Raw genomic sequence first — 11,659 nt, 5'->3', positions numbered from 1 at the left:
GAAATGTAGTATGGGAGAGAAAAGAAAAAAATGAGAGAGATAAATCCAGGAGGTTCACATGTAACAACTAGGAGATCTAGAAATAGAGAAAAGAGAAATCAAAAGGGAGAAATTATGAAATAAATTATACAAGAAAATGTCCAGGAATTTGAGGATGTGAGTTTCCAGATTAAAAGGGCTTACCAAGGATCCAGCCCCAGAACTGATGTGACAAGATGTATTGTGAAATTTGAAGCAACTGAAATAAAGATAAGGTTCTATGAACAATTGGAGGACGAGGGGTAGAAAGAAGGCAAATGTGAAGATTCAGCAATCAGAATGGCTTTGGACTTCTCAACAACAGTTCCAAGATTCTATATCCAGCTAAACTCGCCATCAAGGTTGAGAGTAGAATACAGACATTGTCAGAATAGCAAGATCTCAACTTTGACCTTCCATGCTCTCCTTCTAAGGAAGGTCCTGAAAATAGGACGGGGAGCTAGGAAACAGGACTAAAGGAAAGACATCAAAGTGTTTGCCCACCATCAAGTTCTACCTACAATTCACCCTGGAAGGAATTCAGGGCAAAGATCAAGAATGAGGCAGTCTGTGCCCTGGGAAAACAAGTAGAGGAGGCCTCCAGAGGCTAGATATTTTGAGGAGAAAACTGTCTGAACACAGATTACTCCACCTTGCATACTTACACAAGAACTAAAGTAATTTACTGAGATACCATTCCTCATGACTAACAGTAGCCTTCCAGCGAAATGTGTGTTTGGTTACACATACCCCTTCTCCAAAATCACGTATACACTGACTTCTCTCCTTACCTCTTTGGCACAGTTCTTCAGAGCTGTCTGAGCAGCTGTGTCCGGGGCTATAGTCCTCAGAAAGTCTCCCAATAAAACTGAAACTCACAGCTCTCATGTTGTGCATTTTTTTTCTTCAGTTGACATTTGGTTTATGTTTATTTTAGTTAGTGTGATAGAATGACAGGTTCTACAGTGGCAGTTCCCATGACAAACCCACGGCCCCCTGTTTCCATCAAACACCACTTTGTTTTGCTTCTTGGTATTTATTTATTTTTTTTGGCCATGTCCCACAACATGTGACATCTTTGTCCCCTGCATCGGAAGTGCAGAATCTTAACCAGTGGGCCACCAGGGAGGTCCCTCAAAAGCACTTTGTTATGAGACTTTGTCTCTTTGGTTCCTGGAATGTCCCCATAATAAATCTATAGGTTTATTCAAAATGGTCCAACTTAGCTTTATTTAGTTAGGTATAAATGATGATTGACATGTAGGAGTGTGATGGACTTTTAGCAATATAGTTCAGTTTAGTTCAGTTGCTTAGTCATGTCCAGCTCTTTGCCACCCCATGGACTGCAGCACACCAGGCCTCCCTGTCCACCACAAACTTCCAGAGTTTATCCAAACTCATGTCCATTGAGTCAATGATGCCATCCAACCATCTCATCCTCTGTCATCCCCTTCCCCTCCTGCCTTCAATCTTTCCCAGCATCAGGGTCTTTTCCAATGAGTCAGCTCTTCGCATCAGGTGGCCAAAGTATTGGAGTTTCAGCTTCAACATCAGTCCTTCCAATGAACACTTAGGACTGATCTCCTTTAGGATGGACTGATTGGATCTCCTTGCAGTCCAAGGGACTCTCAAGAGTCTTCTCTAACACCACAGTTCAAAAGCATCAATTCTTCAGTGCTCAGCTTTCTTCACAGTCCAACTCTCACATCCATACATTACTATTGGAAAAACCATAGCGTTGACTAGACGGACCTTTGTTGGTAAAGTAATATCTCTGCTGTTTAATATGCTGTCTATATTGGTCATAGTTTTTCTTCCAAGGAGCAAGCATCTTTTAATTTCATGACTGAAGTCACCATCTGCAGTGATTTTGGACCCCCCAAAAATTAAGTCTGCCACTGTTTCTCCATCTATTTGCCATGAAGTGATGGGACCAGATGCCATGATCTTAGTTTTCTGAATGTTGAGCTTTAAGCCAACTTTGTTTACTATTGATTCATTGAGAGTGCTTAGTTGTCAAGAATAGAATTCACTCCAGCTAGTATTTCTCAGGGAAGGAACTTATCAAGGGTTACTGTGTCATTCACAAAATCTCTCAGAGGGAAGTTAATCAGGCTTGGATGCCATGGTGTCAGAAACATCAGTTGAATCATATCCCAGGGCTGCCTTGGTGCCCACCCACTGATCCCTGCCCATGCCTTACTTCCCCCCGCACCCCCTGCCCCCCTCCCCCACCAGGCTCACACACTGCAGCTACCCAACCTGGAGGTCTCTGCCACAACAGGTGGCAGATACCTTCCACATGGTGCTACCTCTCCATGTCACTAGCTTCTCAACTAACATTTCACAAAAGGGGTGTTTGATTGGTGGAGCCCAAGTCATTGGCCTGCCACTGGGTACAAGGGATGCTGGGAAAGGGAGCTTCTGGCTTTTGCCTCCAAATGGGGTGTGGAGTTCTTAAATGGAGCATCTCTAAAAAGAAAGCAATGTGTGGGCATTTGTCCCTGGGACAGCACAGCCCTGGATGCCCAGCAGTTATTTTTTTTTGGCTGTCCTGAATCTTAGTTGTGGCAAATCTTCCATCTTCGTTGAGGCATGTGGGATCTTTTTATTTTTAGTTGTGGCCTGTAAGCTGTTAGTTGCTGTAAGTGGAATCTAATTCCCTGACCAGGGGTCAAACCTGGGCCTCCTCCATTGGGAATACAGAGTCTTAGTCACTGGGCCACCAGGGAAGTCCCCCAGCAATTTTTAGATAAAAGACAGTTTTTGATTCATTGGCCCCATAAACAGTGAGTCTGATGGCCACTTTCTGGGCCAGCAAGACAGATGTTCGGGTAGGGCGATGCTGTCATCCTTGCTGGAACCCACTGGGTGGACTGCTGCCCCTTCCTTACCAGAAGGGCGATGCTGTGCACAGCTCCTCAGGACCAGGGTTTCCAGTACCCTCCCCGGTCTGGTCGTCTGTGCTCTGTCTGCAGTGCTCACCCTCAGCCAAGGACTTCCTTCTTTCCACTGTACCTAAGGATCCGGGATCTGCTTGATTTGGATTTTACTCCTACTTGGTGAGGCAGTTTCCTCTTTGCAGAGGCCCATTCTTTTTCTTTATATTTTAAGTGTGTATATTTCATAAAATACAAATGTTGCAAGTTTATGGCTCAGGTGAATGTTTACAAATGTAAACACACAGGTTAAGACAGATAACATCCCTGGACCCCAGGAAGTTCTTACATTCCCTCTCCTAGTTACTATCCCACAAGAGAACCACTTCTAAACGGCACAAATTCGTTTTGCCAATTCTTGAACTTTGTCAAAATGGAATGCAGCAGTATATACCCTTTCATGTCTGGTTTCTTTCACTCCACACGAAAGGCTCAGGAGGTTTCAATTTTTCTTGTTTGTCCTTCTCCTTAGTGTTCTACAGTGAGCAAGCATTACTGTAATTCAGTTTATTTTTTACAGATAATAATATCTTTAAAAATAATCGCAATACCTGTCAGTTACAACATTTTCAGAAAGTATAGGGTTTTTTTTTTTTTTTGTGAGCAGAAAAAGTAGAAGTTGAAAAATCATAGAACTGTACACAGTTGATAATCATATGCACAGAAATAATGAGGCGGCAACTAAGATGTATGTTGTCCCAAAGTTGCAAGGTGGCTCCAATCTCCTCTTGGGCCCCTCATCATTAACCCCAACACCAGGCTGTCTGCACAACCTTATAGATTCCTGCAGCAGCTAGCATTACTGAACCAAATTTGGGTCCACCTGCCTGACTTGCACCAAAGCCAACCTGCTGACACCAGGCTGTGGTGAAAGAAAGTACAGTGTTTATTGCAGGGTGCCAAGCAAGGGAGTGAGATACAGGCCTCAGAGCCACTCTGCTTGGTCTTTGAGTTAGAGGTTTTTATTTATTTTGTTAATTAATTAACTAATTTTAGTTTGGGTTGCCATAGGACTTTGTTGCTGCTCATGGGCTTTCTCTAGTTGCGATGCATCAGCTTCTCAGTGCAGTGGCTTCTCTTGTTGCAGAGCCTGGACTCTAGGTGCACGGGCTCAATACTTGTGATGCTTGGGCCTAGCTGTTCCTTGACATGTGGGGTTTTCCTGGACCAGGGATCAAGCCTATGTCCCCTGCATTGGCAGGTGGATTCATTTCCACTGTACCACCAGGGAAGCCCAAGTTAGAGGTTTTTTAAATGGGGAAGAGCAAAGAGGCTGGAATGAAGCATGGTCTTGTGACACTTATGTGGCATTTCTTAAATGTAGTTTTGGGAGTCAAGATGTCCCTGATTTATAATTCTCTATGGCTTGGAGATCTGTTAGCTTATCCTGTCCTGAAGAAACAACTTGAGTTTTTATGTTGATGATGATATCTAGAACAGCAATTTTAGTACATTAATGATACTATTGACATTAACACTTTTATTCATTTAACTGTGATTAGCATAGGACTGAGGTCAGAGGGGATAAAGAAAAGGAATAAAGTTTTAGGCATAAAGGTTAATCAGGGACTTTCCTGGTGTGGTCCAGTGATTAAGAATCCACCTTTCAATGCATGGGACTCAGATTTGAACCTTGGTGGAGGAACTAAGAGCCCACATGCTGTGGGGCAAATAAACCTGCACAACACAGCTAGAAAAAAGCCTGTGCACCACATGGAGATCCTCTGTGCCACAGCTAAGACCTGGCACAGCCAAATACATTTAAAAAAAGATTAATCATAAACTCAGTAAGGGAACTCAGTTTTAGGGGGATTCAGTTACAATAGGTCCCACAACAGAGGTGGTTAGCAAAGGGTCCCAGTAGAAGACAGGCATAAATCTGTACCATTTCTATATCATTACAAGGGCTCACTGAGGCTGGCACTGAGTTTAGAGACATAGGGGTCTCCTGTGCTTTGGGGAACCTCTCTGACTGCAGGAATTCCAGGTCAAGCCTTTGTACTATCAACTGAAAAAAAAAAAAAAAAAAGCACACACACACACAGTGAGAACAGTGGATTTCAGTTTTATTTTGGGACTTACCTGAAGACTGTTGAGAGGAAGAAATTTTCCTTTACCTTTTTAAGTTCTTCTGGCTGGTATAAGAATGAAATTGACATGAGGCAGATTAACAGGAGAAAATAAAATGAAGTTAGTAACATGAATACATGGGAAAGACCCAGAAAAACTGAGTAAGTCACCAAAATGGCTGAAACCTTCACCATAGATACCATCTTCAACTGAAGACAAAAGAGGATGCTGGAGGAAGGAGTTTAAGACTTTGAAGGGGCAGGGAGACAGAAAAGCAAATGCTTGGTAAATAAATGTTTGGTGGGCCATGCAGAGACAGTGGGATGGAGTGGTCTCCTATCTCCAAGCATTGCCCCCGCCCCCATGCACGGGCTCGTGCCTGCGTGCATGCCTGATCAGTTGTTCGGTGGTGTTGGACTCTGTGACCTCATGGCACTTAGCCTGTATTCTTTGTAGATGTTTCTGATAATAAGTCTGTTTCTGAAACAGACCCTCTATCTAAATTCTTCAGGGAATTTGGGAGAAAATGAAAAGCTTCTACATGAGTCTTTTGTTTCCATCTTGAAACAATATGCATTTCAGAGATATTTTGGGCATGTTTTGCTTCCTTGCAGTCCTGCCTTTGAAATTTTTCAGAAGTTTCACATTCCAAAAGCTGAGTTGGTGGATTGTTCCATCTCTCTTAGTCCTGATAACAGGACTCATTTTAGGAGATGCTGATACAGGGGGATTCTCAAAGTTAGGTCTATAAGGTACAAGCAATCAGGTGTTTAATAAGAGACATTTCTATGGAGGAAAACAAAGGTTAGTGATTGGAGCAAATTACTAATATAAACCGAGTGTCTGAGTCCTGAAAGCTACCTGTCAAGGTTTCCAGGTGTGAGGGCCAAACCACCTGCTGAAGTTTGAAATGTCTGTGATGATGCTGCCAGGTATTTAGGTAAACTTTCTGAGTGGCCCCAACAACAACAGAAGTGAAAGCTGTTTAAACATGAGCTGTTGTGGTGATTTCTCTGAAGTTTCTTTCCATTCATCCAGCTTTAGTTTGCAGGGCTTCAGGAAAAAGGGTAGTTTTTGTTCTCAATGATTCCAAGTCAAAGTAGGAAAAAAATTGGAAGAGTGTGGAGGGCTGTAGTCAAATATTTGAGGAAAGCCTAAGAATTCAGGATCCAGTCCAGCTTACTGATGGAAAAACAAATACCTCAAAGACGATAAACACAACCGGAATCTAACACCCACAACTGCTGTGTTATAGTTTCTGCCGAAACACTTTTTTTCTCTCTGTAAAATCACCCATCATCCCAAGCTATTTTTCTTGCTGATAGATTTTGTAAGAGGGATAGCATAAAATTATTTGGCTTTTGGTAAGCCTAAGTACAATAAAAGTTTTACATTTAATGCTGATAATAGTAAAAACATGCTTATTTTAATTAAACCAATAATTTTAAAATTTGCTTTTATTTACTAAAGATTAGTCCTAGAACCCTTGGAGTAGGAAATGGCAATCCACTCCAGTGTTTTTGCCTGGACAAGTTTATAGACAGAGGAGCCACAGTTCATGGGATTGCAAGGAGTAAGACACGACTGAGCACGCACACATGCACTAGTCCCAGAACATGTGAACTTGAAAAATGTTTGGATTAGTTTCTATTACACTTTTGAGATTTAGAGATATTTGATTTGTAAGTGTTTACTTTTAAGCCCATTAAATAGAGATCTTTTACAAATTAATTTTGGCAATACATTCAGAGGTAGAAAACTACCACATCTATAAGGTACGCATTTAGACCTAAAGACAGACACAACCAGAGACCTTATAGCTTTCATTTAAAAATTTTAGTCATGAATCAGACATAACAGTATAAAACTCATTAGTTTATAAATAGCAGTTGAAATAAGTTAAGTTTATTTGCTCTGATGGCTAAGGCTTTTTACTATTTGTGGAAAAGAGTTTTAAGATTTGTATTTGTCCTTAATAAAGCCTTACGTAGGCTGTGAACTAGTTTTTTAAAAATAATTTCATTGATTTATTTTTGGCTGTGCTGGGTCTTCGTTGCTGCGTGTGGCTTTTCTCTAGCTGCTGCGATCGGTGCCTACTCTCTAGTCGTCGTGCGGGTGGTTTTCTTTGCAGTGCCTTCTTTTGCTGCAGGGGCTCTAGGTGGCCCAGTCTCCAGCAGTTGTGGCTCATGGGCTTAGTTGCTCCACAGCAAGTGGGATAGGCCCAGACCAGGGATCAAATTCACATCTCATGCATTGGCAGGTGAATTCTTTAGCACTGAGCCACCAGGGAAGCCCTGTGAACTAGTTTTTGGGTAAGGGAAAACTCCAGCAATTTATATTTTTTCAAAGGTCTCTTCTTTGGTTTCAAGTTTTATCTGATCGAGTTAACTAGGCTCAGTCTCAGACTATCGTGTGCTGTATTTATATTTCTGACTTTGTAGAGTTTTCAAGACAAAGACAGTTACTTTCAATTTCCCAAAGAAGTGGACTGCTGTCTAAATGATATCAAAAGATTGATTTGCCCAACTACATTTTTTCTCACTTTGCTTCTTTGTATCAGTGAGATTTTTAACTAAATGGGAAATCAAAAGATGGTTATGTTCTAAAACTTTAGAGTTCAGTGTACTATGCCTTCAAAAGTTTGCCCAAAGCATTCAACAAGACCCCTTTTCCCAGCACACAAGTCGACCCCAGATCAATTCACCCTATGGGCAAAAAGCTTCCACTGCTGCTCGTTTTAGCCCCTTAATATCAGTAGGGGCAACTGAACCCACGCAGTGTGAGGCCCCAGTTTTTACCTCACATTGCATGGGTTAAGTCTTCCCTACTAGTCTCTCCAGAATGTTTAATTAACATTGCCTGAGGCTGGATTCCCACGCCCTGAGTTACAGGTTGGGCGAACTTTTCCCAGTGAGACACGATGTCCCCAAGAGTGTTGTTGTTGTTCAGTTGCTCAATCGTGTTTCATTCTTTGTGACCCCGTGGCCTGTAACCTGCCAGGCTCCTCTGTTCAAATCAGGCAAAAGAGACGCCACCATCTTATAAAAAGCCCATTCAGATATTTCAGTTTCCCTAGAAACTTTCATCTCAATTCTGTTAACTCCTACACTGTTAACCATAGCCTCCATTAGGACCCCATCAGCAAGTCCTGGTCTTACAGCTGCTACTGAACCAAATTTGGGTTCCTTTGCCTGACTCTACAGCAAAGCCAATTTACTGACATTGGATTGTTGTGAAAGAAAGTACAGCGTTTATTGCAAAGCACGAGGCAACGAAAGTGGGTAGTTTTTGCTCAAAAGACCTGAACTCCCCAAGGGCTTTCAGGAAAGTGTTTTCAAAGGCAACATTAGGGGTGATGGGTGCAGCTTGTGGACTTTCTTCTAATTGGCTGCTTGTGAGGCAACAGGGTGATATTTCAGGAATCTTTATCATCAACCTTCTGATTCCAGCCAGTCTGGGGTCCGTGTCCTCGTGGTCAGTGAGTCCCCTTCCTTTGCCAGGAGAGGGTTTAAGTTTCTGCAGAACAACTCAAAGCTCTGAATCAGATGATTATCTAGAGCCCTTGAGGAAGAACCAAGGCTCTTTTATTACTGAACTATTTGTTTAAGTTACCATTCTTTTTCTTGATGGACAGATTTTCATTTGATTTTGCATTCCCTCACTTCTCTACTTGCTAACTTCTTGAACCTGCTCTTTGGAACTCAGGGGAGGTCTAGGAGATGAAAGCTTTTTCTACAAACAAGAAGTGGGGGACACAGAGGGGTCTTGTCACTGGGAAGGTCTGACAGGATCTTGCTCAGTTTTAATCCCCCCTTTTCTTTGATATTCCTCAGTTGTGAGGGGAACAGGAATGGGACAAGAAAGAGAATAGAGTTTTGGACAGAGAAGTTAATCACAAACTTGGTATGGGAACTCGGTTTTAGTGGGGACTCAGTTTTGCAATGAGTCCCAGAAACTTTTATCCTCTGGCTATTTTTTTTTTTTTTTTGAATTCCAATTGAGCTATTTTTTTTCTTTTTTTTTAAATTTAATTTTATTTTTAAACTTTACAATATTGTATTAGTTTTGCCAAATATTGAAATGAATCCGCCACAGGTATACCCGCGTTCTCCATCCTGAACCCTCCTCCCTCCTCCCTCCCCTACCCTCCCTCTGGGTCATCCCAGTGCACCAGCCCCAAGCATCCAGTACCGTGCATCGAACCTGGACTGGCGACTCGTTTCATACATTATATTATACATGTTTCAATGCTATTCTCCCAAATCTCCCCACCCTCTCCCTCTCCCACAGAGTCCATAAGACTGATCTATACGTCGGTGTCTCTTTTGCAGTCTCGTACACAGGGTTATTGTTACCATCTTTCTAAATTCCATATATATGCGTTAGTATACTGTATTGGTGTTTTTCTTTCTGGCTTACTTCACTCTGTATAATAGGTTCCAGTTTCATCCATCTCATTAGAACTGATTCAAATGTATTCTTTTTAATGGCTGAGTAATACTCCATTGTGTATATGTACCACAGCTTTCTTATCCATTCATCTGCTGATGGGCATCTAGGTTGCTTCCATGTCCTGGCTGTTATAAACAGTGCTGTGATGAACATTGGGGTACACGTGTCTCTTTCCCTTCTGGTTTCTTCAGTGTGTATGCCCAGCAGTGGGATTGCTGGATCATAAAATATACAAGCAACTCCTACAGCTCAACTCCAGAAAAATAAATGACCCAATCCTCTGGCTATTTTTTAAAAAACTTTTAAAAGTATTGGCATATAGTGAATTAACAATGTTGTGATAGTTCAGGTGTCCCCTGGTATTTTGTCTACTCCAGTATAAAAGACTTTGGGTCATCACTAAAGGATGGAGCCAAGGGACTCAGGTTCTATGGTCAGTCTTTAACTTGACTAATTGGTCTAACTGTTGCTGTAAGTAATTCTGGTCAGATTTTTCAGTGTATTTTTTTTTCCTTCCAGTTTTTAAATTTTTCTAAACAAGTCCACTCTGTTTACTCCCATTTTAGAAAAATTTAAAAACTGGAAAAAAATACACTGAAAAATCTGACCAGAATTCCAATCCCAAAGAAAGGCAATGCCAAAGAATGCTCAAACTACACCACAATTGCACTCATCTCACATGCTAGTAAAGTAATGCTCAAAATTCTCCAAGCCAGGCTTCAGCAATACGTGAACTGTGAACTTCCAGATGTTCAAGCTAGTTTAGAAAAGGCAGAGGAACCAGAGATCAAATTGCCAACATCTACTGGATCATCAAAAAAGCAAGAGAGTTCCAGAAAAACATCTATTTCTGCTTTATTGACTATGCCAAAGCCTTTGACTGTATGGATCACCATGAACTGTGGAAAATTCTTCAAGAGATGGGAATACCAGACCACCTGACCTGCCTCTTGAGAAATCTGTATGCAGGTCAGGAAGCAACAGTTAGAACTGGACATGAACAACAGACTGGTTCCAAATAGGAAAAGGAGTACGTCAAGGCTGTATATTGTCACCCTGCTTATTTAACTTCTATGCAGAGTACATCATGAGAAACGCTGGACTGGAAGAAGCACAAGCTGGAATCAAGATTGCCGGGAGAAATATCAATAACCTCAGATATGCAGATGACAGCACCCTTATGGCAGAAAGTGAAGAGGAACTAAAAAGCCTCTTGATGAAAGTGAAGGAGGAAAGAGAAAAAGTTGGCTTAAAGCTCAACAGTCAGAAAACTAAGATCATGGCATCGGGTCCCATCATTTCATAGGAAATAAATGGGGAAACAATGGAAACAGTGTCAGACTTTATTTTTCTGGGCTCCAAAATCACTGCAGATGGTGATTGCAGCCATGAAATTAAAAGACGCTTACCCCTTGAAAGGAAAGTGATGACCAAGCTAGATAGCATATAAAAAGCAGAGAGGAGGTGGTCCTAAGATGGTGGAGGAATAGGACGGGGAGACCACTTTCTCCCCCACAAATTCATCAAAAGAACATTTGAATGCTGAGAAAATTCCACAAAACAACTTCTGAATGCCGGCAGAGGACATCAGGCACCCAGAAAAGCAGCCCATTGTCTTTGAAAGGAGATATTTTATCAACAGTGCTGTATAGATGGAGAAGTCTTGAGGCTACTGCAAAAATAAGACTGAAAATCAGAAGCAGGAAGCTAAAGTCCAAATCTTGAGAACACCAGAGAACTCCAGACTCCAGGGAGCATTAATCGACAGGAGCTCATCAAATGCCTCCATACCTTCACTGAAACCAAGCACCACCCAAGGGCCAACAAGTTCCAGAACAAGACATACCATGCAAATTCTCCAGCAACACAGGAACATAGCCCTGAGCTTCAATATACAGGCTGCCCAAAGTCACTCCAAACCCACTGACATCTCATAACTCATTACTGGACACTTCATTGCACTCCAGAGAGAAGAAATCCAGCTCCATCCACCAGAACACCCACACAAGCTTCCCTAACCAGGAAACCTTGATAAGCCACCCGTACACCCCACCCACAGTGAGGAAACTCCACAATAAAGAGAACTCCACAAACTGCCAGAATGCAGAAGATCAGATCAGATCAGATCAGTCGCTCAGTCGTGTCTGACTCTTTGCGACCCCATGAATCGCAGCACGCCA

Source organism: Bos grunniens, chromosome 21 (assembly GCF_055505025.1).
Source record: "Bos grunniens cultivar Pamir isolate PY7600 chromosome 21, Bosgru_T2T1.0, whole genome shotgun sequence".
Classification (NCBI taxonomy): Eukaryota; Metazoa; Chordata; class Mammalia; order Artiodactyla; family Bovidae; genus Bos; species Bos grunniens.
The sequence above is the reverse complement of the archived record's forward strand: the minus strand, read 5'-3'. Positions refer to the sequence as shown.